Raw genomic sequence first — 23848 nt, 5'->3', positions numbered from 1 at the left:
AAAGTTCTGCCAGGCATTTCCATAATCCGGTTTCATCCCCGTTGCCGTCACATTTTTACGACCGTGGCCAGCATAAAATCCCGCCCATGGAGATCTTGTTCGCTTTGCGAAACAAGAAGGGGAGAAGGTGCGAAGAGCTGTCATACGATAACTTGGAACGCGCAGGGGTCATACCAGTGGTAAAGGTCGCGCGGACATTATCCCCGGTCTGCCCTTGTAGCAAGAATAAAGGGACACGAAAGATGTATGGGAAAGAATGAGGGTCAGCTAGAAAAAACATTGTAGGAGAGACAGCAGTGACCAAGTGGAGAAAAGACGAGAAAAACGTGAACTACGAATTGCTGGGAGAAGAATGAGAAAATGCGAAAAAAGGGAGAAAGATGAAATTAATGAGACGTAGGAAAGGAGGAACCGATGGTATACAGGATGTTTCTTGATACATGAAATGTACTATGATTATAAGGTGTGCTATTCGGTACACGTTTCGAGGACATCCAACGAAATATCTCAGACTCGGAGTTTTATCGCGATACCGTGTAGCTTCCAACGGAATGTATGCTATAGCGACGACAGTTCGGTACATAATCTTAAGCGCCGATCGCTTAACGACAGCGCCAGTGAAGCAAGCGAACTACGATGAATACGTCGCGTCGACAACGGAACTGTCAAAAACATTTTGACGTAACTTTTCTTCGAATTCTTTTATTCGACGTTTCCGTCGCAACTCAGGGCAAACTTGCAAAAAAGTTTGACACATTCGACAAAATTTTCATTGAAATTTTTATCGAGATCGCTATAAAGAAGACGTTTCGCTATCGCTAGGAGAAATCAGCAAAATGGCCGGTCGAGGAAAGGTAGTTCAAAGACTTTCCAGACGACGTCGAGGACGTCGTTTCCCTGTCCACCACGGGTCTGACCTCTTCAGGGGCGGTTGAATAATAGAGGAGAACCATCGCAACTCGAGGTCGGCCAACCTGTATCCTCGCACCCTCCTTCGAGTGCCGCTAGTCTGGGATAGTTGTGAATAACGATGCCCGAGGGAAAAGCAACCCCTTGTTGGTATCCTCGTGTTAGCTAGCGCAGACCCTCTCATGATCCGACACTTCCTCTCCCACACCGCCATACTCCCATCGAAACTGATGTACAGTTCACCTTGCTTTCTATCAGCTACACTTTTCCCTTCCGTATTCCAATGCCCGGAAAATATTCTCGCCTCGATAACATCTCGAGAAGGGGTATTTATTGGAATCCACCTTTTATTTCTACACTTCCGTTTTCCATTTCGATATCGCGAGAATTCGCTTCAGTAAGGGCGAAAGGGTTGGAACCAGGAAATCGAGCGCGAACAACTTTTATCCGAGTCCGGAACAAGTTTGAAAGGAAACGATTGCCTCCTACTGTTTATCGCACTGCTAATATTTTTTGATACGTGTCCACTTTGTTCCTTGCGTTTTCGTTCATGGTGCAATCATAAAATATTCCGTAACATAAGCTCTAGACTGTCGAAGTCTACGATATAACTTGTTTATCGATCCGAAAAGACGAGGCACTGTCGACGCAGTGTGTGGCGCACCGTAACCAATGAGATGCAACTAGTTAATTTGTGAAGATTTGTCGGTAATATAAGCAAAGCCAGAAACAGTGGACCTAGTCGAGTTCAAGCCACCCAGTAACGGAGCTAACCCGATGTGAATATTCCTCTCAGAAATTGGAAATGATAACATCGCATTGAAAATGTTAATCTGGGCAATAGAATCATCGATCATTGACCGTGTTCGCTTTTTTTTTTCTCCGCGGATATTGCCTCCAACGAATAACATCTACATGTCCCTTACGCGTTCGCGTAATATCCAAAGTTTAATTACTGGGGTAGTGGTGCTGCTTTATTAGCGGGTCTAACGATAACACTGTTCACAACGCTAAACGAGCACGATAAAACAATACTACAACATATATAGATAGATAGAAGGAAGAGAGGTGCAAAGCCAAGAGCAGGGCAGCCAGTCGGGTGTCTGACACTACATATTTGCTCGAGAAGACAAAAGGAACTGGTTGCTCGGAAATGGTGCCGAACTATAGAAGTGGATGAGCAAGAAGAGTAAGAGGGTGGAAAACTTAACAATACCCTCAGGCCGATGTGGCACGCAGAGGAGGACTAGAGAGATTGAAAGGGAAAATGCCGAGAGAAGGAAAGGACCAAGTGCCACTAAAAGTGTCATCCCTCATTCTCGCTACGATTTAGTCGCTTGTAAAACCAGGCAGAGGCCTTCGTGCATACGGGTTCCTTCGAAAGCAGGGTGAAGGGGTAGGTGCACATCTGTATGTATAGGTACGCGCGAAACGAACAAAGTATCGCGCTACTAGCCATTTTCTTCCGCAACACCTCCAACTTTCGCGGGCACTCGGCCAACCTGCCATTTCTTCGCGAGTTCCGAATCCTCTCTCGACACCTACAAAATTATCGCAGCTCGCTGCCCGTTTTGCAATTCCCAAAGGATTCGTGGAAATGCAGAAAGGATACTTATTTTCCTAGGGAAGTACTGGCGAACGGAGACCGAGTGGCTTTACGAAAATCCACTGGAGACATTTCAAAGTGCTTTATGGTTATTCGTCGCATACATATTCCCTCTCGTTCGCTACTTCGCGAGCGAATTTTTGGATACTTTTAATGGATCTCTCTCCCTCTCTTTCTCTCTCTCTCTCTTCCTGAATATATATTTTCTTCCCCTTCGATAACTATCAAGAAAACCATGGGTTACTCGGAAAATCGACACTTCCTGGAATCCTTTTATCAAGACAGAAGAACTATCGTTCGAGACGAGTATCTGTAGAGGACTTGTATAGAGGGTGTTTGATTTATTAAATATTATTGCTTGTTGTTGAACCGTCGAATATATTTAAAATAATAAATTAGTATACAGGCTATATTCGCTGAGACGCTCGTACAGCGTATAAGTTGTAAAATAGCATCACTAGTGGCTCGTTAATTAGATCGCTGATAATTCGTTGATAACTGGTTGATAGCTGATCGACAACTGACTGTAACTCCGTTAATAACTGATTCGTCCGCGATCGCGTCCGTTTATTTATACTGGTCGAGGGAGAGTCGGAAAATTCAAATTTGTCTTTGATCGACGGTTGCACGTAGCGGCGACATTGTTTTGCCCGGAGTTTATTTATCGTTACGTTTCGTGCGTCAAGGCGGTGTCAATGTCCCAAGGCAAAATAACAACATGAGTTGAATTGTCCCCTAACTCATGTGCCGTTACATATCTAAAAATTGTGAGATTTTGTAGAATTTGTCCGATTTGTGAAACTTCTGGTAGCGATCGAAGGGGAAGCTCGTACCAGGTGCTACTGGTATTCACTGCCACGAAACCGCAAACGGTAAAGAAGGTAACAACCAAAGATCGCGATTACCTCGAGAGAGCGCAAACGCGAAAAAAGCGCACAGCCTCGTTGCGGTAATTAAGTAAGAAATTGTAGTTCCTTGGAAACATAACTACACTGTGTGCTTTCAATTATCGCTTTCGTAGCAAAAAATGACCACGGACCGCAACTTTCGGGACTTGCGACCACGTTACACCCAAAAAGAGCGAATTGTCTTTCTCAACACGTATAATCGTGTTCCAATATTAACGATACGCTCTAAGCATTCCAACACCAAACGGAATATAAAGTAAACCGTATCGCGTGGTGCTTTGATGCATTTGCGGCTTCACGCATAATAACTTTCACATGGACAAAAAGAAGAAACGATGAATGACGAGCGGCGAATAAACGTGGACAAAGCAATACCTAACTAATAGACAGTAAAAGAACTATTTTATCTAGTGTTCTCGTAAAATAAACAGGTACACAAAAACGCGATCTAACAAGTAGATCGTGGAAACTCGTCTCTTTCGTGAATACGATCTTCGATACAACGCCATTGCTCGGTCAATGTTGCTCTCGTCGGGCTTCGTACAACTACGAGATCACGCTACCACGAAGTACATAAACTTTGCATATTGTATGTACAACGCGGGAAACTTGCGACGCACTTAGAAAACTCTGAGGGACTTGGTTCGAGAACCACTTCGATTTCATTCTTCCGATTATGCCGTTATATGCATTAAGCGTACAAAAATTGAATACATTCAGGATTTGCATAGACTTCTATCCCTCTCCTATTACCATAATTTGTAAAAGTCAAATTATAATTTCATTCCAACTTTTAATGCAGTTTTTTGCATTTGTTAAACTTGGTCTCTTCGAGATCAACGAAATATCTAACTTTCGCGTGGCGTCGTGTTGCAGAATTACAAAAGAATCGCGACAGAAACTTTTATCGTACTAACGCGTCACCTTGTACTCGTCCTCCGCTTATATCACTACTTCGTTATCTAACCATGCTATTATTCGGCAATTACCATTTGGGAACTAGCGCGAGTAAATTTCGATCCGCAATCGATGAAAATCCATTCTTAAAGGGATCGCCGTGCATGGACTTTTTTCCTTTCTCGAATTGCTACGTCGAAGATCGTAAGGAGCAATGGGAACAACGACGAGAGTGAGAGTCAGCCTTTAGAAAGTACTTACTCGCGATAACAAAGGAAAAAAGTGGGCGGTATAATAGTGATTTCCATCAGGGGACGTTTAAACTACCGAGCAAGGATGTCTGCTCTTCCAACGGCAACAACAGAAACGAGACACCCTCTGCGAAAGAGAGGGGGTGACTGCAGGATCCACAGGGAAAGCAGACGATGAGCAACAGAAGGGTGGAAGGATATTTCCAACGGTCGACTTATTCAAATGAGCCGATAGATTGAGCCACGAAGGTGCCATTTGTTTCTTTCTTCGAGTGGTCTCGCTCGTATTCCCCTGCTGCGACTTCCCCGTCCGAACTAAAAATGATGTTACGGTAGCTGGCGCAGGATCCAACGATCTTCAAATCGTTGTTCCACGTATTTTAGCAAAAAACACAAAAATGGTTCGTACATTTTGTTTCAGTCGCTTAAATCGCGTTCATCGGGCACAATGTATGCATTACGTGGTGCGTTCGAGCCGGAAAATGATCGTAATTCGAAGAACGTGCCGTGACAAAAAATTAGCGTTTAATCAGATTTATTTGAGCCAGTATTCTTTTTTTATGATAAACAGGGATAAGTCTCTAAATAGTAATCGATACAGAGAAAAACGGTGGAGCTGTCGGTAGCGTTAACGAGGTTGTACAGGTCACGCGGTTCAAAACAAGTTCGAAAGGAAAGGAAGAAAGTAAAAGGTTGCAGCGGACTAAAGGAGCATACCCTCCGATTTTCCACGTCATTTGTTCGCATCCGACACGATAGGAAATTTTCTCGGGTTCGGTTGTGATACGAGACGAGGGGGAAAATCACTCGACCAGAGTGGAATCGGCGCGTCCGCAATAATGCTGCTGAATGTTACGTATACACATACTCCTCTTTCTCTCTCTCTCTCTCTCTCTCTCTATCTATCTATCTATCTATCTCTATCTCTATCTCTATCTATCTATCTATCTACGCCTTACGGCGTCCGTTTCGCACGTCTTATTTCCTCTTTCTCTATCAACCTCTTTCCTCTATCAACCTCTCTTCTCCCATATCGCGCGATAATTTCAATGCCTCTATTCGTTTCTTCTCTCTTTATTCTTGTTCCGCGTGTCGAACGTTCACCGCGAACATAGAAATCAACGCGGAAACACAGTTGTCTCCAATTCTTATCCCCCCTATTGTTTGTTTCTTGCCCAGTAGCCTCAGTAATGACTTGCGATGGAAATTGCCGTTGTCGATGCAAAGACATCACCAGATAACGAGCTGTTTGTACCCAACGATCTAGAAAATTTTAATCACCTGCTCATCGAACAACGAACAAATTGTTGGGATTAAAATCCCCAGCAAGGACAAGCCAATTCCTGCAAAGTTTACTGCAAGGCTCGTTGTCTCCATTCTTCTGGCTCATCTATTCACAGAACGAATGAATTGCTTTGACAGAGAGAAGAAAGAATAGGAAAGCACGTAGAAAACCCCGTAGAAAATGGATCAACAACGATGGAGCACCGAACGAGAGACCTTCTGATACGGTTTCCGATCCCTGAGAAACCACATCCTCGATAATATAATAAGACACCGTTGCACTCTTTCTCGTGAAATATATACGAAATTTTCTCCAGCCTTGTTCCTCCGTTAAAAAAAGTAAGGGAAGGAAATAGCTCGAGACACTGCGTTACTACGAAGAAGCCATGCTTCTATGCCGGAAGCGGTCAGCCGCTATCTAAACACACACATGTTTCAGTCGCGCATCTGGAACCCGCCAGTGTGTCTACCTGGTATACAAGTAACTTTAGACCAGCCGTAAAGAAGGCTAAAAAACGAGACTAAGTTCTCTCACTGACCGTGAAGAAAAAATCTTCTGTTTGCGGCAAACCTCGAACACGCGAATTCATCCCTCTACCGCGTCGGATTCTCTTTTATTCGAAAATATTCCTTTTCTTTTATTGTACTTACTTTGAAGCGGTATTAGAGCAAAATATATATACATAAAAGTAATTACAGCTAACGTATTACTTCGATAGATATCAAGACTGAAACGCGAAATCGATAAAGGTTCAAAAGCTTCACGACCTTTACAGCGCAACCCAGATCCTTGTACTAGAATAGAAACGCGCGATTGATTTCATTATTTGCTCGAACTACTGAATCAGTCTCGTCTTTCCTTCGTGGAAAACCTGGCCTCCTTTTGTCTCGATCGTTTAGTCGTATTTAATGAGAAATCCCAGCTATTCTACGATCGGGGTCGAGCGTTCCATCCCTTACATGAAAACCTGCCAAAGAACATGCTTCCACAGCCTCCCGATAAAGTTTCAACCTTATAGCCCGGCTCAGAACCGGGTAAACTTTTCCTCTGGAACAAGAAATTGACCCAGGAGTGCCACATACATGTGAAGGAATTACATACGTACTGAAGAAATGAAAAATTACTTACCAATCGTTGACCGAATTGCTAGGGAAATAATGTCCGACATGATCAAACGCATTCTTGCAAAGCGACGAATGAAAATCTGTTCTGTGGCGAATTAATCGAAGAGGCTAATGATTTCGAGCTCAATAACATCCGATCGGGAGAGATAGACGGGTAAAGAAAAGTGAAACAGAAATGACAGCAGATTTACGTCGAGACAGCCATTCACCTCCAACCTACTTCGCGTCACCTTCCTCGCCCACTGCACGCTTCCTTCTCAACTCCGCTAAGAAGTCGCTTTCTGGCCCGTAAAAGTGAATGCATAAAAGTGCACGTCATGAATGTATAAAACAAGGGATAAACCTATCATGGAATATTTTTGCTTACGCCTTTCCTCGTGACCATTTGCATAGGAAACACATTGGATTATTCTGCCTCTCTCGCTCCCTCCGCTTTCTATTTCTCACTTTCGTCTCCTTTAGACGCAGTGAAGCGACACGATACCTTTGCTCGTGTATGTATCGAATTTCGCGCGCATATCGACGTCCTTACCTACGTCGATCCTACGCCACCAATGGTTCCATCCAGTAGTCGAAACAATTCTATCCGTGAAGGCTGCATATGCGACGCTCCTTTGACAATTTACTCGACATCCGATTCGCGAAACTTATTGGTACTCTCGTTTCTCCACGCTCCGGGGTGTTTCATCGAGTTGGAAATCGTCTGGGGAGTCGTTTTAAGCGCGACGTGCACTTAGCTTCGGATAAGTGCAATTTTCTGCCATTTCTTTTGACTTAACCTTACTCTTGCTCCGGTCCAAGTGTGGCGCAACATACTTAGCAACGACATTATATCGCGAGAAGATTCATTTCTTAAAGGAACACCGCTTTGTACCTTATCGATCGAATGGGTTCCAGCTTCGAGACAAATTTCCACGTAATGGTATGCTTTGCCTTTACTTTTGTCTTTCAATTTCTGGTAATTTCTAATTCCAAGGATCTTTCATCTGTACCAACAACCGCGGTTTAAACGCTCGGCGTTCATACTGTTCTTCCGTTTTAACGACAGCGAATACTTTCTAGTCACGCGAACCTCTATAATTGCGCGATATTATATACATAATTGATCGATCTTTTCTAAAACGATGTATTTTCTAAGCAAGATCTCAGTTTTTCAGCGAGGAGAACTTGGCTCGAACGCGGCGGTGCTGTAAAACGGCAAACGAGACGCTTCAAGGGCTGGGTGCACTTAGCTCTAAAAGAGCTCCATTCCGCACCCTTTCCTGCATCATCCCCCAGTCGGTACAAGCGTACCCGTATCCCTTACGCAGAAATGTAATATGTGCATACACCAGACGTGCCACGAATAACGCGAGATTTTCCACATGCGGGTCTTCGCAAAAATATCCTCACGAATGGGCATTACTTGTTACTTCACGCTATATCAATTGCTGCTCTTGACTTTTTCGTGAATTTCGAAAATTAGATACTGAAAGCACCATCTTGCTTTTCAACGTATCGATGTCTCACAATTTGTCGGTCGGGGAGGGGGGAGGGGGACAAAGTTCCAATACCTCACGTAAAACAACTCGAAAATATACAATCGAAGAAACGACGAGAATGGATTTAAATTTCACTCATCTTTCTTACATTTTCCCTATTCATTTTCGCTAGGTTTCCTTTCTTCGAGCACTAACCGGAATATTGGCAGCAGTGGAATAAACTAAACGATAAGATTTCGCCATCGCGAACGACTTAACAGAAGCTCGTTGCTGCCAACTCCGAGAGAGCTGCTCTCGACGACGTCAGCCCGAGGATTGTAAAATATTAACAAACGAGAGAGAGAACAGAAGTTGGCTTTTGTATTTTATATATACCGTGGTTTTCGTGTACTACATAAAGTTCGCTTTATCTACAACGGTCGCGTACTTGTGCGTAGCGAAGCGACGTAGGAAAGGATCGAGATGTAAACTCGGAAGGTTCGTCGATGGGAATGGAAGTAACGTTGCTGGAGTAGTGGTTTAACTGTTCGCTCGGGGAAGTGAATATAAAGATATTCCGCTGAATATAACGTACGATCGCTGAGCGAGTCGTTAAATTAAATCCAAGCCATCCAGAGAATTTTAGCTTCGTATCGCGACCTCGCGAATTCCAGTGGAACGTCGAAAACGCTTTACGCCAGTAATATAAACGGTATTATTAACACGCGCCAGGCCACTGTTATCGACCTATAAGTTTACAATTAGAGCTGCTTAAATTCGCGAAAGTTTTCGACATGCGGAAGCCAAGCATTCTTCCGCCTTTCCGCGATAGAAATACCGAGAGAGAATAGCACTCTCGCGACTGAGAACACATGTTTCCGCGTGCATCGGGTTCTCGACAGAAGTAGCTACTGTACGGCATGCGAGAAACGACAACGAAGTTGAAAAAAGGCCGATGGAAAGAGAGACGAATCATCATCGAGCATCGCGCGGAAGAGCGTCAAGTTGCGTGACGAATTTTCGAGATGAATCGGGTCGACGATATCATGGTAGATCGCGGATCTGTCGCGAATGAATTTCACGAATGTCACGGGAGAAATCGAAAGAGTCGGAAAAATCAGCGTGTAAAACGATCAAGGCCATCATCATCCTACCGTCGCACACATCAGCCAGGTATAGGCGTTACCGAGCTTTCCTCGCGTCTCCTTCTTGGGATCAACCGATCGTTCTACACCTTCCACGTATATTCGACACAATATAGTTCTACTTTAATATATCACCCGTATTATCGACTGCTGCGGAACGCGACAAAGAAAGAACGCCGGGAGAAAAATCGAGGTGCGCTGGAACGAACAGAAGTGACGGGGAATGCAACGATGAACCGAAATCGACAAAGACTTCGGCAAAGACCCGTTTCGCGATAAAGAAATGGAAGGAAAGCAATATCGATGAACCTTCCATCTTCAGGATTTCCCTTGCTTCGGTGAATGCTAAAAAGACAAGGCAATAACGTGCGGATGAATATGAGTTGCTGCAAATTCTGGCGTGTAAATCCATGCGCTCTGAGGGTACCAGAAGATAACAACTTTTGTTAGAAAGATTTTTTGTTGTTTTGTCGTAGAAACCCTATGATAAATAATAAAATTGTGCATACATAACGTGCTGGCTGCAGCGGACTTTAATGGTGGTACCATAATGCCGTGACGATAGTGGAGAATGAACAAGCTATATCGACAATTCAATACACCTGCTTGCTCGAAACACAGAATACCGTTCCTCTAGCTAACTCGTTAAAATTCGTTTAAATTTGTGTTCAGTCCTTTGCAAGATTCGCCTATTCTACTGAACAGAAGCCGAGAGTCCCAGAAAAAAGTAAAATAATTTGACATGATTTGAAAGCGTGAAACGCAAAAGTACAACGAAATGGCAAAAACAGCTAAACGCAGTTACAGGAATAGTCGAGCATGATTTTAACGCTAAATTTACTCGATGCTGATATCGTGCAGTACTTCATCTACATCTAAATGGGCCTATTCTTCTTTTCATCTGGAGAGCGTGTCTATTTACGCCAAAAGAAGATCCTGGCAATGCAAGCTTGATTTCAATTAAACTCGCCAACTCTACCGAGATTTTTTCGCCTGCCGCATCTCTGCTGCTTGTATTCATCATGACGGTAGGCAACTTGTTCGTATGCGAATAGTACGATGCAGTAAAAATATGTTTCTCTCGTTTCTTTTTTATCCTAGATGTTGGCGAACGAGGTAGGAGAATAAGAACCAAAGAAAACGAATAAACGCATCGCGATCACGTTAGAGGTAAATTTTGTCAGTGACGAGTACATATATGTGAGATACAACATAATTCTAAAGTAAGGTTGAACCTTTGTTTGTGCAGAATGTTAAATTCTTTGGAAAAAGATAAGGGATCTAAATGACGAAAGAAGCGGTATGTATCAAAGTGGACGACAAAACCTCGATGTAGGTAGGTTCCTTTGGTTCGATACATCCCTTACTCTCAACTGAGACGAGTTTTTCCATCGCAATGGGGAGGTGGTACGGAGACGTAAAAGCAAGCAAGTGAATAGTTGAAAATTACAGTGAACTCGTCCGTGAGAAGGAATGCTAACTTCTCCGTTCTCCGTATCCTCTTCTTCTCCGCTTCCTTTTCTTCGTGTTTTTTTTTTCTCCTCGTAAAGAATCTTCCAATCACCGTGACAGATACGACCGACTTTGATAACACATTCGAATACGAGAGTGCACTTTCAACCAGAAGTACGTCAAATTCTTCCGCGTCAATTATGCCACAACGAAATTATCCATGTGCACACATGCTTATACATTAGAAAAACATACGCACGGTTAACTTTAAGTAGAAAACTTTTTGTGTTGCCGTGGATATTGCGGTAATTCGACAGACACTGATTATTCCAAATTTTTTACAAACACGTGATTTATATTTTTCAATCGTAATCGTAATGTATAGAAGAAGGAAACTTACTGATTCGCGTAGCTCCGACTCGTCGACGAATCTCTCTGCTAGCGGTTTGAAATCTGAAACACAAAAGAAGTCTGCATTATTTTAGACGTACTACATATAAGTATGTAGTATCGGGAAGAAGGGCCTAAGAAACGTCGAGCTAACTATAGACAATGTCGCGAGAGTCGAGGCGTTGTAGGCTCCATCAATGCGTTATCGGTCCTTCAAATAAATAGTTTCGCCGAAAAGGCCTACGTGACCCTGGCTACGAGAGTCCGCGGAGCACGTGTGCGGTGGGCCTAGCAAAAGACAAAAGAATGCTACAACGACCAGAGAGTTAGTTGAGAAGCAGAGTGTGAGTTGAGCGGACACAGAGTGTGAATCGACGTGCGACGATATTATAATCGGTCCTTTTGTTCTTGAATATCGCTTATTTAAACTACACTAAACTCTATTTATATTCCTTTTGTCATTGAATATTGCTTATTAAAATACATTAAACTTTAAATCTACCATCATTACTTGTCCTTACTCTAAGAATTCATCGGTTACTACAAGTATATGTTGTAAATATTAATTGGTATATATTTATTAATATCGCGAAGAAAAACCGAGAAACCTTTCGTTTCATCCAGTCGCAATTGAAACATTGTCCATTGTCTGCAATAATCGTAGCAACGTCCTTTAAGTTTCTTCTCGAGCATCTAACTGATTAAAACTCGCGCTTTTAGTCCGAGTTTCCTGCACAACCTCAAGATACGCTTGGCCTTTTGAGGACAGAGTACATTACCCAGGAATAATTTTACATTTCAAACGTTCGCAAAGATGCGCGAATAATTAGAAAGGAAACTTGATATTCGAGGAAAAGAGGAAAGAAAGAACGACACAGAAGAAACCGACTCGAGATGATTTTATCGCTTTAACCCGTGCAAAACAGATGATTAGTCGACTTGCATGCAAAAAGAACATTATGTCTTGTTGTTAAGTAATTCTTTTTTTTTCATACATAAAGCCGTTTGAAGCTTTTTAGTAACCACGAGACAGAAAACGCGCAATTTCGCGGCAGAGATTCTTGTGAAAACGATCGATATATTCAGATACTATTAAATTTGTTAAATTGTCTTAGAGCATTTAAATATTTATCGAAATGATGAATCATCGAGAATTCCACGAGAATCATGAAAAGAATCGCCCATTTCAACGATTATGATTTTAGTTCACCAGAGAAAGGTATGTATACTGGGTGGTTGGTAACTGATGGTACAAGCGGAAAGGGGGTGATTCTGCGCGAAAAAAGAAGTCGAAAATATACAATAAAAATTTTTCGTTTGAGGCTTTTTTTTTGGAGAAAATCGACTTTGAATTTTGAACGGATCTCACTGTAGACTTTTAAAAAAATTAAAAAAAAATAAAAAAATAAAATTTTTATTCTACATTTTCGACTTCTTTTTTCACGTAGAATCATCCCTTTTCCGCTTGTACCACCAGTTACCAACCACCCTGTATATAGCAAGTTTTGTTTCCATATGATAAAAAGACACGCATGCAAAAAAAAGCATAAAACGTTATTAATATGAAGGATACATTAAGAACGGCGAAGAATATGTAACGTATCTGCTTTTGTTTGTTGTTCATTGCTACTGGCTCTCCATAGTTTATCTCTCTTGTTAAAACCTTTTAAACACCGTTTTTCGATTTGATATTTCTCTCGCAAAATTTGTCCAGGAAAAAATATGTTATTTTAATCGTTCTTTTCTTAATACGCGCTCTATCCGAGACTTTTCCTCTAAATTATGACTGTTCGGTAATAATCGCATGCTAGTCAGAAATAACAGTGGAATAAACTGGGAGGAAAGGGAAGTAAGCACAAGTGTTTCACATGGCCTGACGATTAACTACGTAAAATGATGATATCTTGTAGCGCATTGCGTGCTCCAGAATATTAATTCCCCTACTTGAAAAGAACATCGCCCATTTAAAACAGCCCGGGAATTCGACGCAACGAAAATTATATTTGAACGAATGTTGCAGAGTGCTTGACTATGATTAGTCACGAAGCGCACATATAATTCATATTGCTCATTCATTATGGATTTTAATACTGGTCGTGTCAAGAGCATGTCATAAATTAAAGCCTGTGAGATGACAGTTCACCGAAACGAATGAACCCAGGAATGCCACGTGAACGGACAGAATCAGAGATCGGAATTTTTTCCCGATCAATCTCTCAATTCTCGGCCGAACAAGAATCGATAGACCCTGCGGACACAAGGCAATCAACAGCACCTCTCACGCGACCCTTTGTTCGCGCGTACACTCGCACACTTGCACGCGTGAACGCGTGCAACATTAGAATGCATAATTTGCAGCGCGCACAACCTTTCGAATATCCGATTAGGCACCACCGCAATCTTTTTTATTCAAAATTATGGATTTCATCTTCCGTCCATAGTAAAACTTTGCACGGCCAAAGGATGAAAGACGGACGTGAGCGAACGACATGGTCGAATAGAATAAAGATGCAAATACCGAAAGCACCACGATGAATAGAATTTCGTTAGTGTTCGAAGCAGCCGGAAATTCCAAGTTATGCGGCAGCAAGAGTCCCACAACGAACCCCGAAATGGTGGCTTTATAACCCACGCGTGTTCACGTACTGTAACGTTCGCACACTTACGAACGCGTATCCAACGAGAGCATGCGAGGAAGGGCCATTAAGAGGTGGCACTACCTAGTTTTCCTGTCGTTTCTTCGTGATACCGCCGTCTGGCAAATGTATTACCCCCTCCCTTTAATTACACGCGTTACGTACGCTCGTTAATTAGGCTGCGCTCGAGAATCAGAAAACCGGCTGAGGGTTGCACGCAAGTCATCGCGAATAGTAAATGCTTGTGCCACGCGATATTTTTGCCAAATGAGACTTTCGTGATTTCGGTAGATACGTTATATCGTCACGTTTCTTACGTTGCTCGCAATATTCTTCATAATTTTCCGTGTAAATGCCAACCAGATAACACAGGAGCGTCTCGTTATGTTCTTTTACAGTTCTCCACGGCTCGATCATGAATAAATACATACGGATTCTTGTGCGCCAAGATAGCACTTTCTCGGCTTCCATACTCGAACGACAATGTATCGTAAAATGGTCAACAAATTTATTACATACTACTAGGAATAAAAGGAACAAAGAAGAACAGAAATAGGATGGTTAGTGAAGAATCAGATTTTCGGTCATTTTTATTCCACAGAGTACCCGTTAGTACGCAATCTCTATTACAGCTGTGATACATAATGACTACGTTCTTGGTCGATTTCATTAGAAACGGATCAAAGGTACTTCATGATCTGTAAAGTGTTAAGGAAAACTGTGGCAAATCTATGAAATGTACAGCATAAACGAATTCTAAGAAGATTCTGTGAAACATCCGTATAAAAACGAGAATATTAATAACTTCACAGGCGAGTCGCGATAAATCTCGGATAAAGAAGCTAGAACTTTATCGTGAAGATCGTAAGCGAGGAAACGCTCGGATTTCAGCGTATATCATAACCCGGACCGAGAAAAAACTTTACCACCCATTGCTAGGAAATATAGCGCCCCATGATACAACGAGAAATCCTGTGGTGAGCAGCATGGCGGTCTCACTCGTCCATATAACTACTTGTTATAGCATGCAAGCAACCGTGATAAAATACAGAGAGGATCGTTAAAATGTTTCCCTGTATACCCACAAGAGAATATACTTGTTACCTTTCCTCAAGAACAGTACAAAAAATTGTCCCAAGTCGAACGATATACTCGTAGAGAGAATCGTTCTGTGTCGTAATATTCACGATAAGTCGCACGAAATAATGTACGCGAGAGATCGAATCGCTAACGTAATTCAAAGGAATCGACTGGTTGGCTTTGATCGTGGAACTCACGAGTCAGAATAACGCGTGTGCTCGTACTGTGGCAAGCGTTTATCCGCTTTCTCTCTCCGTGAACTTGAAATCGAATTACACGCGTTCACGCACACGAGCAATTCGCTCTTACGCAATTCCCCGTAATTCCAGACACACGAGTACAGTCCGCGGACCGATAGCAGAACCAAGACCGTGAAATCCACAGTACCTACTCTACGACACGTCAACGACCACCTTGCAGTCTTATTGTCTTCGTTGAGAATACAACGCAGTCGCGGTACGCTGCCATTCGCCAACTTTATTCGCCACAATATCCAAACGACGATTTCCACGGTGCCACTTCGTGCGAATAATTTGCATACACGACGCGATGGTGAAAACAGAATCGTTCTTCTCTTTCTTCTCGATTACGTGAATAAGAAGTCTCTATGTAAATAAAACGCCGCAAACTCCGATAAAAATCGTAACGGAGTTCAATTTACTCGATCTCCTCGATAATATCGGTCTTGACTCGATTAGTTTATCGACGTGCAGGCTCTAATTAATGAATTGCCTACCACGTTCCCAAGCACGAACGAAATCGAATGAAAAGCATCGGAAGAAGTGAGGGAAATGGATGAAACAGATCAAATTTAAATAATCGCTCGAGATCTTCCTTGAACCTTCGCCATTAATATGCAGCGATAATCCATTTGAATTGGAAAATATCTTCCAGATAAAATGATAGAACATCGTCCTTCAAATTTCATCCTCTAACGCAAGTTAAAGTTGTCGCGATAAATTTGTACGTTTTCTTGCGATTTATGTTATTCGTTTCTCTCGAAATTATAGCACTCAAGGAATACACGAGGTAGTTAATTCTTCCCACTAACGTAGGAAGTCATTTGCGTCGTTAGTTTAGAAAACATCGTTCTAGGCAGTTTTACATTTTACTGGTGCCGAATTCATTATCGCATTAATTTTAAAAGCCGTCGAAACGATCTCTCGCCTCGCGTATAACAAAACCACCGTCGTTACCCCGACCATCAAGCTGAAATGACCGATGGCGTTTACGCGGCAGTAGCCTATTCTTTCTTACGCAAGGTTTGAACCCTTTATTCTAAGCGAAATAATACCCTTCTCGTCCATGAGCCGACGTGTCGACGTGTCAGTTACGTAATTGCGCCAAACACACGCGCCAGTGGATTCGCTAATTACGAATAGCTGAATGAAACGAAGAAAGAGACCGGTGGCAGAAAATAGAGGCCGGGGATGAAAGATTCACCGTACTGTACGTATATCTTGTTTAGGTTGCGTACAATATACGTCACGCAATTCCCACCACTATGGCATGACATCGCGGTATCATGAATTCTCACACCCAGTAGGAGTGCGTTCACTCCGTGCTCGATGAGTCGTCGACCATCTCTTTTCTTCTGACAAGTATCCCTTGGACATTTTTATCGGCTTACGAACCGCTCGTTAAAAAAAGAAAAATGTATAGGACATGAAATTGCAATCATCGAAAGAGGATTCGGTGAGACCGACTGCCTTTCGTGGATTAACAGATTTTTTAGTAACAATTTCATCAAACCAGATAAACAACAATGCAGATTTGCGGTAATGTACGGGCGATCGCGCTTGGTCTTCGATAGAGACAAGTGATAGTAACGCCGTGTTTCACGATGCATTAACTGCAGCTGTCGCGGCACGTCTGCACAGGACGGACTAGGACCGAGCTATTACATTATGCACATGTGGGTCACATAAATACATCGATCTCATTGGTCGCCGATAGCAATTGGACCGATCCATCCGATCAACGTCAGTGGCAATGGTACAGAGAACGTTTCAGATGCCATGCTCTTGGAAGATGTTCAACCTCTTGGTATTCCACGACAAAGAGCTTTGTTACTTACACGAGTTCGATTCTAATACATCCATCCAATTCTATCAATACCTAACCCAAATCTTTCCAACGAAATTACTCGACAAACCTTTAAAGAACATTTCTGTAATCGTATAGTTGATTTCATTGTACTAAATATGAAAGGAGCTTCATTTTAGAACGAAAACCTTAATAAGACTTGGTTTGTCGTGCTGCTGACTGCTCATTAGCCGATTAAAAAGGCGTATTCTGACACGAAAAAAGAACGGGTAGCTTCCAGTGGTTCCGATAAAACTGACTCACGTCGAATTACCTCATTAACGATGTAATTGATAAAGAGTAAAGACATCTGTACTTAGTTTAATGAAGGGATTATCCATTCATGTCGCGTATATTCACTTTGACGCTTTACCATGCGCAAACGACATTATTGTTTAAAGGAACTGTTTAAGACGGAACAAAGAAAAAGGGGCAGGATATGATACATCAGCTTACCCTAAGTTTTGTCTTTCTTTACTTCTTTCCGCCGAAAGTTATACGTACGGGAAAAAAGTAGTAATATGCGTTGCTGAAGGGTGTCACAGTCGTTAAACTTAGCGCCGAGTCAAACCGTGGGAAAGAAAGGAGAAAGAAAATGATACGTGCGCAGTCACTTGTAAGTTCAGTGGCAAAGGTAGAAACTAAGGTTAGAGGCAGGAATAACCCAAGACTTCTATCAAAGTGGATGGGGTCGAAGTTAGTAACTAAACGAGTTTCTCGCTAACAAACCCACTGGCGCGAAACAATGTCGCTGACAGTCGAGGTTTACGAGGGAATTATTGGAGAAGCTGCGTTAATATTGTTCAAAAGTTTGCGCTACGTGATACAACGATAGGAAATATAGGAGAATCGAGTGGAGAGAAAATGGTTATCCAATAAATTTGAACGATAAACTTCACATCTCCGTGGTTACTAAGGAAATTACTACGGAAAAGTAACCAAAGTATTGAAACGAAAGAGCAAGTTTAGAAATTTAATTGACCCGATCGTTTAACGACGATTTGGAAACGAGCGCGTAATCTACGATAAAATCCTTCCGGCTAGATCGAGTTTCCCGTAAACAAAAGCAACGCTTTATCGAATGTAATGAAAAATAATAGTTACCCAACGATATCACAATCGCTATTAACATATGAAAATGGGGCATTTATGAGGCCGCTTATTATCATAAACGTGCATAATAGGAAAATAACAGGTCGAAATAACATTTCTCCCAAGATAAAGAAATACGTAGCGCATAAAGCTCGCGCCCTGAATTCACTTTTCATTCATCTCACTCGGTAAATAACCGCTAATGAGATGTTGGAGAATAAGGCAGCGCTATTCAAGACCTTTATTAAATCAAGTAGCAAAAGGTAGCGAGATCGTTTGATTTAATCAATGGGCGTATTATAACATAACTGTGTTATCAGCTTTGAATTTCGTAAATTAACGACAAACTTAATCTTCCAATTTGTCGAGTTTCGATAACGGTCGGAATAACGTCGTGAAATTTAACATTCTTTCCGCAAAATGTAAAAAAGACATGGTGACCGTTTCTTCGGCTTATCTCGAAGGAGGCGAAGCAAGGCGAGACAAGGCAAAGCAAAAAGAGAGGAGTTGCCAACGGTCGAAGAAAGGTTGGGAGATAGGAGGAAGGTAGCGAACACTCGACAACTTGTGGATCGTTTCATTATCTTGGAGTGGTACTCGCGCGCAACTTCTAAAGTTTGCCGCGCGGATTCGGGCCATCCGGCAGAGCAGAATAATCATATTACCCATGCCGTGGAGCCTTTGGCAGCCACCCTCTTGACACGATCCTGGCTAGGTACCACGAATCTTAACGCGAGATTCCTATTCGCCACCTCAGATATCATCGGTGTAAATAGCTGCTTGTTTAAGGGGGCTATGTTGTTGTCTGCTTTGAATACAGCCTGCGTATTATGCCGTTGACGTTTACCATTGCATATCTTATCTTGCCTATCTTACTGTTCCGTTTCGCGTAATTTGCATTGCGAGGCAATGCTGTCTGTTTTAATTGAACGAGGAGAATAACTTTGACAAAAGTTACGAAGACGGATGCAAAGTCACGGCGAACCGCGTCAAACGATGCTTAGCCGTATTTTCTGTCTATCAAATTAGTCGGATCGAAACTTTCGACCTCGAAAATATTCAGAAGTAAGAGACACTCTTCTCTATTCGAAATTCTATGCAAAAGCAAAGGTAAATTTGTTGTGCGCTTCAAGACTGGCTATATTGTAATATAGTAATGGATTCGCCGATATTGACTTTCCAAGTATGTACATATTTAGTTCTTGGAAGGAAGAATCAAAAGTCTTCGGGATATATAAGATCAACGTTTGCTTTTCCGGCAAATACATTTCCTACTATCGACGCATATTTTAATCTTAAAATAAGACTCTGGGATAGTAAATTGAATAGTAGGAGTTAGTCGCGTACATACTTTAACTCAGGTTCGGACCTGAAAGAAACACGTTCTTTTTCGCTCTTCGTTTACTGTTACCATCAATTACACTCCCGCAAAGTTCCATTCGTCTCGAAAATAAGCTCTATCGAGGGCGAAAGAAAGATCGAGAAAATACCACGAAAAGAGGAGGGAAGAGAAATTATCCGACTCGAGATTCTTCTCGGTGAAGGAACAGCGAACAAGTTGAGGAAAAGAAAAAAAGGAAAGGGACTAAAATGTAGAGAGGAGGAGCGCGGTTATACGTAATTAAATTTGCAACTGTTAATCGAATTCGAACGGATCGATACCAACTGAACGGCAGAAACGTCGCGAAAGAGTGAAGTGTAGAGGGTGATGCGAGAGGAACGACTTGGGAAGCGAGCAATGCATTGATCAATAAAATCGGACAAACAAACCGGCTAGGCGAGAGGAAATGGTGGTTAAAACTTCCAATTGGAAATGACCCTGACAATGACCAAGAGGCACGAACCAAAGGGGAGGAGAGCAAGAAAAGGAGGTAACCCTTTCTCTTCAATCCTATAATGATGCTCTTCCTGTACCTCCTATTGGTCCAATCGGTGCGTCGCCCAAATCGTCAGTAAAAGTCACACGATCGTCAGAAGGCGTTGCAACGTAGCAACGACACGATCTTGTTTCGACGCACGGTTTTTGTTTGCGATCTTTGTCCTGCTCTTTCCAATTCGTTTACGGCCGAAAGGCCGGAAATTCGAATGATTATCACGCTTGGGGAACAAGAGGGTGGACCGAAATAAAGGCTGCATTCAGAATGGCGTCATCGCGACCAGCGTCCTTCTCGTACGCAATTTAGGTACCATTTCGTAAGTTAATCGCTTCATCAAGCGGTGACTCGAGCCATCGCGGATCATTGAGGACAATGTACGTATGCAAATACATTTGCGAGATTGATGACAGTCGAAAGACATATATCACGGGTTATGCTCGTAATCAATTGACCTTATAACAAGAATGATCTATATAAACTGTCACGATCGGTGTATTGTCAGCTAGAACGTTATCATCGTTTTATCGATAGTTTCAACGTCATCATAGCTTCTTCGGTGTGGAACGATGCAAAACTTTCGCCTCTATAAATCTGTCCTGTCCGTAAACACATCGATGAATCTATTGCCATTTTGTAGAGAGATCGTCTCGAACGATTCTACCTATAAATCTGCACTCGTGAAATGCCATACAACCCAATACTACCAAACTGCGAGAGAACTTGGACTTCTGTTCTAGGTGAAAGTAATTTTCGACATTGTATTTACATGCAAACAAACGGAAGTGGGCAAAGAAATTACTTAAAGTAGCCATCAGGTAAAAGATACTCATATCTAGTTTAGTTATCTAATTTACCTGTCAGCTCTTACCCATTTACCTTTCCCAACATTTACCAAAATTAATGCGAATCTACCATATTGAATCTGTATCTAACTGTTGAGGTTATTCGGTGTGTAAACAGAGAAAACACGTGGATAAATTGTAAGGTAGAAAATATATTTGAATAGAAGTGTAATAAGTAAAAAATACAATTTGAGCTGGTCCAGATCCGCACGCTAGCTGTGTTACCTAATAACTGAAAACCCCGAAGCCAACGTCGCCTGTCTACTGTTTATGGCCTGACTTCGTCGCAGTCTTTTGTCTACGCGCTGTCGATGGCTTCAGTGCTTGAGAAAACTAAAAAGGCCAGATGTAGAGTTTTCTTAAAAGTGGTAACCACTTCAACACTAACTAATACCTACTATAATTTGAGTCTTACGGCGGTAAGAATGAAACAACAAGCCTACACCGAATCAACGATAACGAATGACTCGCAGATTTGGCGTTACCCGTTTTGCATAGATACATACGTTGCAATATATGCGGAAGATGATACATAGCTATGAATATATGCGCATGAACAAATTAACAAATATCGGTTTATCAACTTCTCTATCGATGTCAATCCTTCGTTGTGGCACAATAGTATAGACGGTAACAGACCAAGTCGAAAACTAACCGTACGCAAAACAGAAGATGAAATCAAATCGGAGGAACTGAATTTAGTTACTGTACACGAAAGTAAAGAAACAGTGTTTCAACAGTGTATCGCGTAGTCTGTCAAGGTGCTTTTATAACTCGCCATCACGGTATATGAGTAAACTTAATTAAAATTGGCTGGCAGGATCGATCGTTAGCTAGAATGCTTGACATCGCATCCCCGGGCACAGAAACCGCAATCGACGCAGCCACGCGGCCCTATGATTATCTACACACGATGTTGCGAGCCAACGGGCTCGCGTCGTCTATCGTGCATGAACGTCGTGTACGAAGTCACGAGGAATGCGTCTAAAAGGAGTGGACATTGGGAAAAATAGAGAAAAATAATAGAGATTGCGCGCATCGAAAATTGAGAATCGCGAACGACCAATTATTATCGGTTCCTGGTCTACTCCGTATGTGCCCTGTCTGGACCTACGGAATCCAACTATGGGGAACAGCAAGTAACTCCAACATTGAAATACTTCAACGCTTCCAATCGAGGACGCTAAGATCCTTAATTGGTACACCTTGGTATGTTACCAACGAAACAATATCGCGACCTCAAGATACCCACAGTCAAAGAGGAAATAGCAAAATATAGCGACAGATATAGCAAAAGTATCAACAAACACCGAAACCCCCTAATCACTGGACTACTTGATATGTCAGGCCAGATCCGCAGGCTGAAGAGACACTACCCGCTAGACCTAAACGATAGATTCAATTAGTTATTTAAATTAAGTAATATTTACTTATTTATAATACTTACTTACAAATTATACTTATCTATAATAAGTATTAACTTATTATAAATAATTAGCCATGTTACTGCGCCACGCCAAAAAATTACTGAAAATTCTCAACGCGAGAATTGATTGTAATTTTAATAAATATTAAAAAAAAACTCCGTATGTGCATTGCAGTTTAGTCAAAACCACCTTTTTGCCGCCAGCTCGTTTTTTTTCGCTTTTGCTTTTTGTGCGACCAGGTACCGGCCACCGCTTGGTTACACCTACGATCGTTCGGCTGCGTTCGAATTAGTATAGAATCCCATGCGCGGTGCACTTAATTACACCGTTAACGTCGTTTAATTATCGATAGTGCTTATGTCGAAGCACAGTTTCGACATAAACAAATATCTAGAATAGCTTCCAAAGCACTACGGATTGACGAGATATCGTACCTTAAAGGATCCGTTTCAACTAATTTGCGTTTGTTCTAAACGATTTACCGACAATTGGAATACTCTCGAAATAGCTTAGACAAATACACGATTCTGTCGGTATTATCGGCAACTGTCGATTCCAAGCGAATGCAATAAAGTCTAACGATGGATTCGCCTTCGAACGATGGCTTTTCCTGTTCACCGAACCCTCGTACTTTTTCCCTTTAACGATCACGCGATGAGTCGTTGAATGTCGACTGTCCAGGCTGCCGTTCACGAGTTTAGTAGTATCGGAGAAAGAATGCGCGGTCTCCTTCACAGACAATCGGAGACGATTTTACGCTCGATCGTCGATCCTTCCTACTTGATATCTTTTATGAGACAGAGCCAAACGGTCAAGCGAAAAAGGAAGACCCTGCTGTTGAAAACGCACCTAACGAACAGCACCGAATGAATCGAAAACGTCATGCGGCCTTGTTCGGCATCGATGCGACCGCACGCTTGTAAAAGAGCTCCGAAAACATCGTGTCATGGGAACGACCGCCTCGGTATTACAGTCGTTCTTTGGTAGCTTTATTCGAGAAAGGAATCTCCAATAACTGGTCTCCGTTCGATCGTACTCGAGTGCACAAATCGCAAGAAAGTTATGACTCTGTGGAGCAAAAGATAAGCATTGATGAACGATACTTGGACACTTAAACATGATTTCGATTCGAATTCTGTAATGACATCGAGAAGATTGCGAAGCTAGGGGGGCATCGGGCCTACTTCCAAATCGCGTTTAAAAAGGTCGGTGATCAATGTACAATCCAAGCCACAAACGAACTAGATATGTATTTGCGCTATATTAATTGCAGTTGTTGATGCCGATGCTTCGGTTAATAGGTATTTTCAGACTGATTGTTGGTAATTCCACAGGCATTCCGTTAATTAAAATATGAAGTGACAGCTAGGTCGACATTTATA

At 42.1% G+C, this 23848-nt stretch overlaps 1 protein-coding gene across 22 annotated transcripts in view; it reads right to left on the bottom strand.

Annotated features, from left to right (window-relative positions):
• The window catches only part of LOC117212313 (protein turtle-like), a 155703-nt gene that overhangs the window by 114777 nt on the left and 17078 nt on the right, over positions 1-23848 (bottom strand). For 21 of the 22 annotated variants that reach the window (XR_004488436.1, XR_004488435.1, XM_033457020.1 and 18 more), the window contains exon 2: positions 11438-11490. The gene's annotated coding sequence lies outside the window, so the exon portion shown is untranslated. Of the gene's footprint in view, positions 1-11437; positions 11491-12035; positions 12058-23848 lie in introns of those variants that run through there. The other variant, XM_033457014.1, reaches the window with a different exon arrangement.

This window comes from Bombus bifarius, unplaced genomic scaffold (genome assembly GCF_011952205.1).
Source record: "Bombus bifarius isolate JDL3187 unplaced genomic scaffold, Bbif_JDL3187 scf7180000008288, whole genome shotgun sequence".
Lineage (NCBI taxonomy): Eukaryota > Metazoa > Arthropoda > Insecta > Hymenoptera > Apidae > Bombus > Bombus bifarius.
The sequence above is the reverse complement of the archived record's forward strand: the minus strand, read 5'-3'. Positions and strand labels throughout refer to the sequence as shown.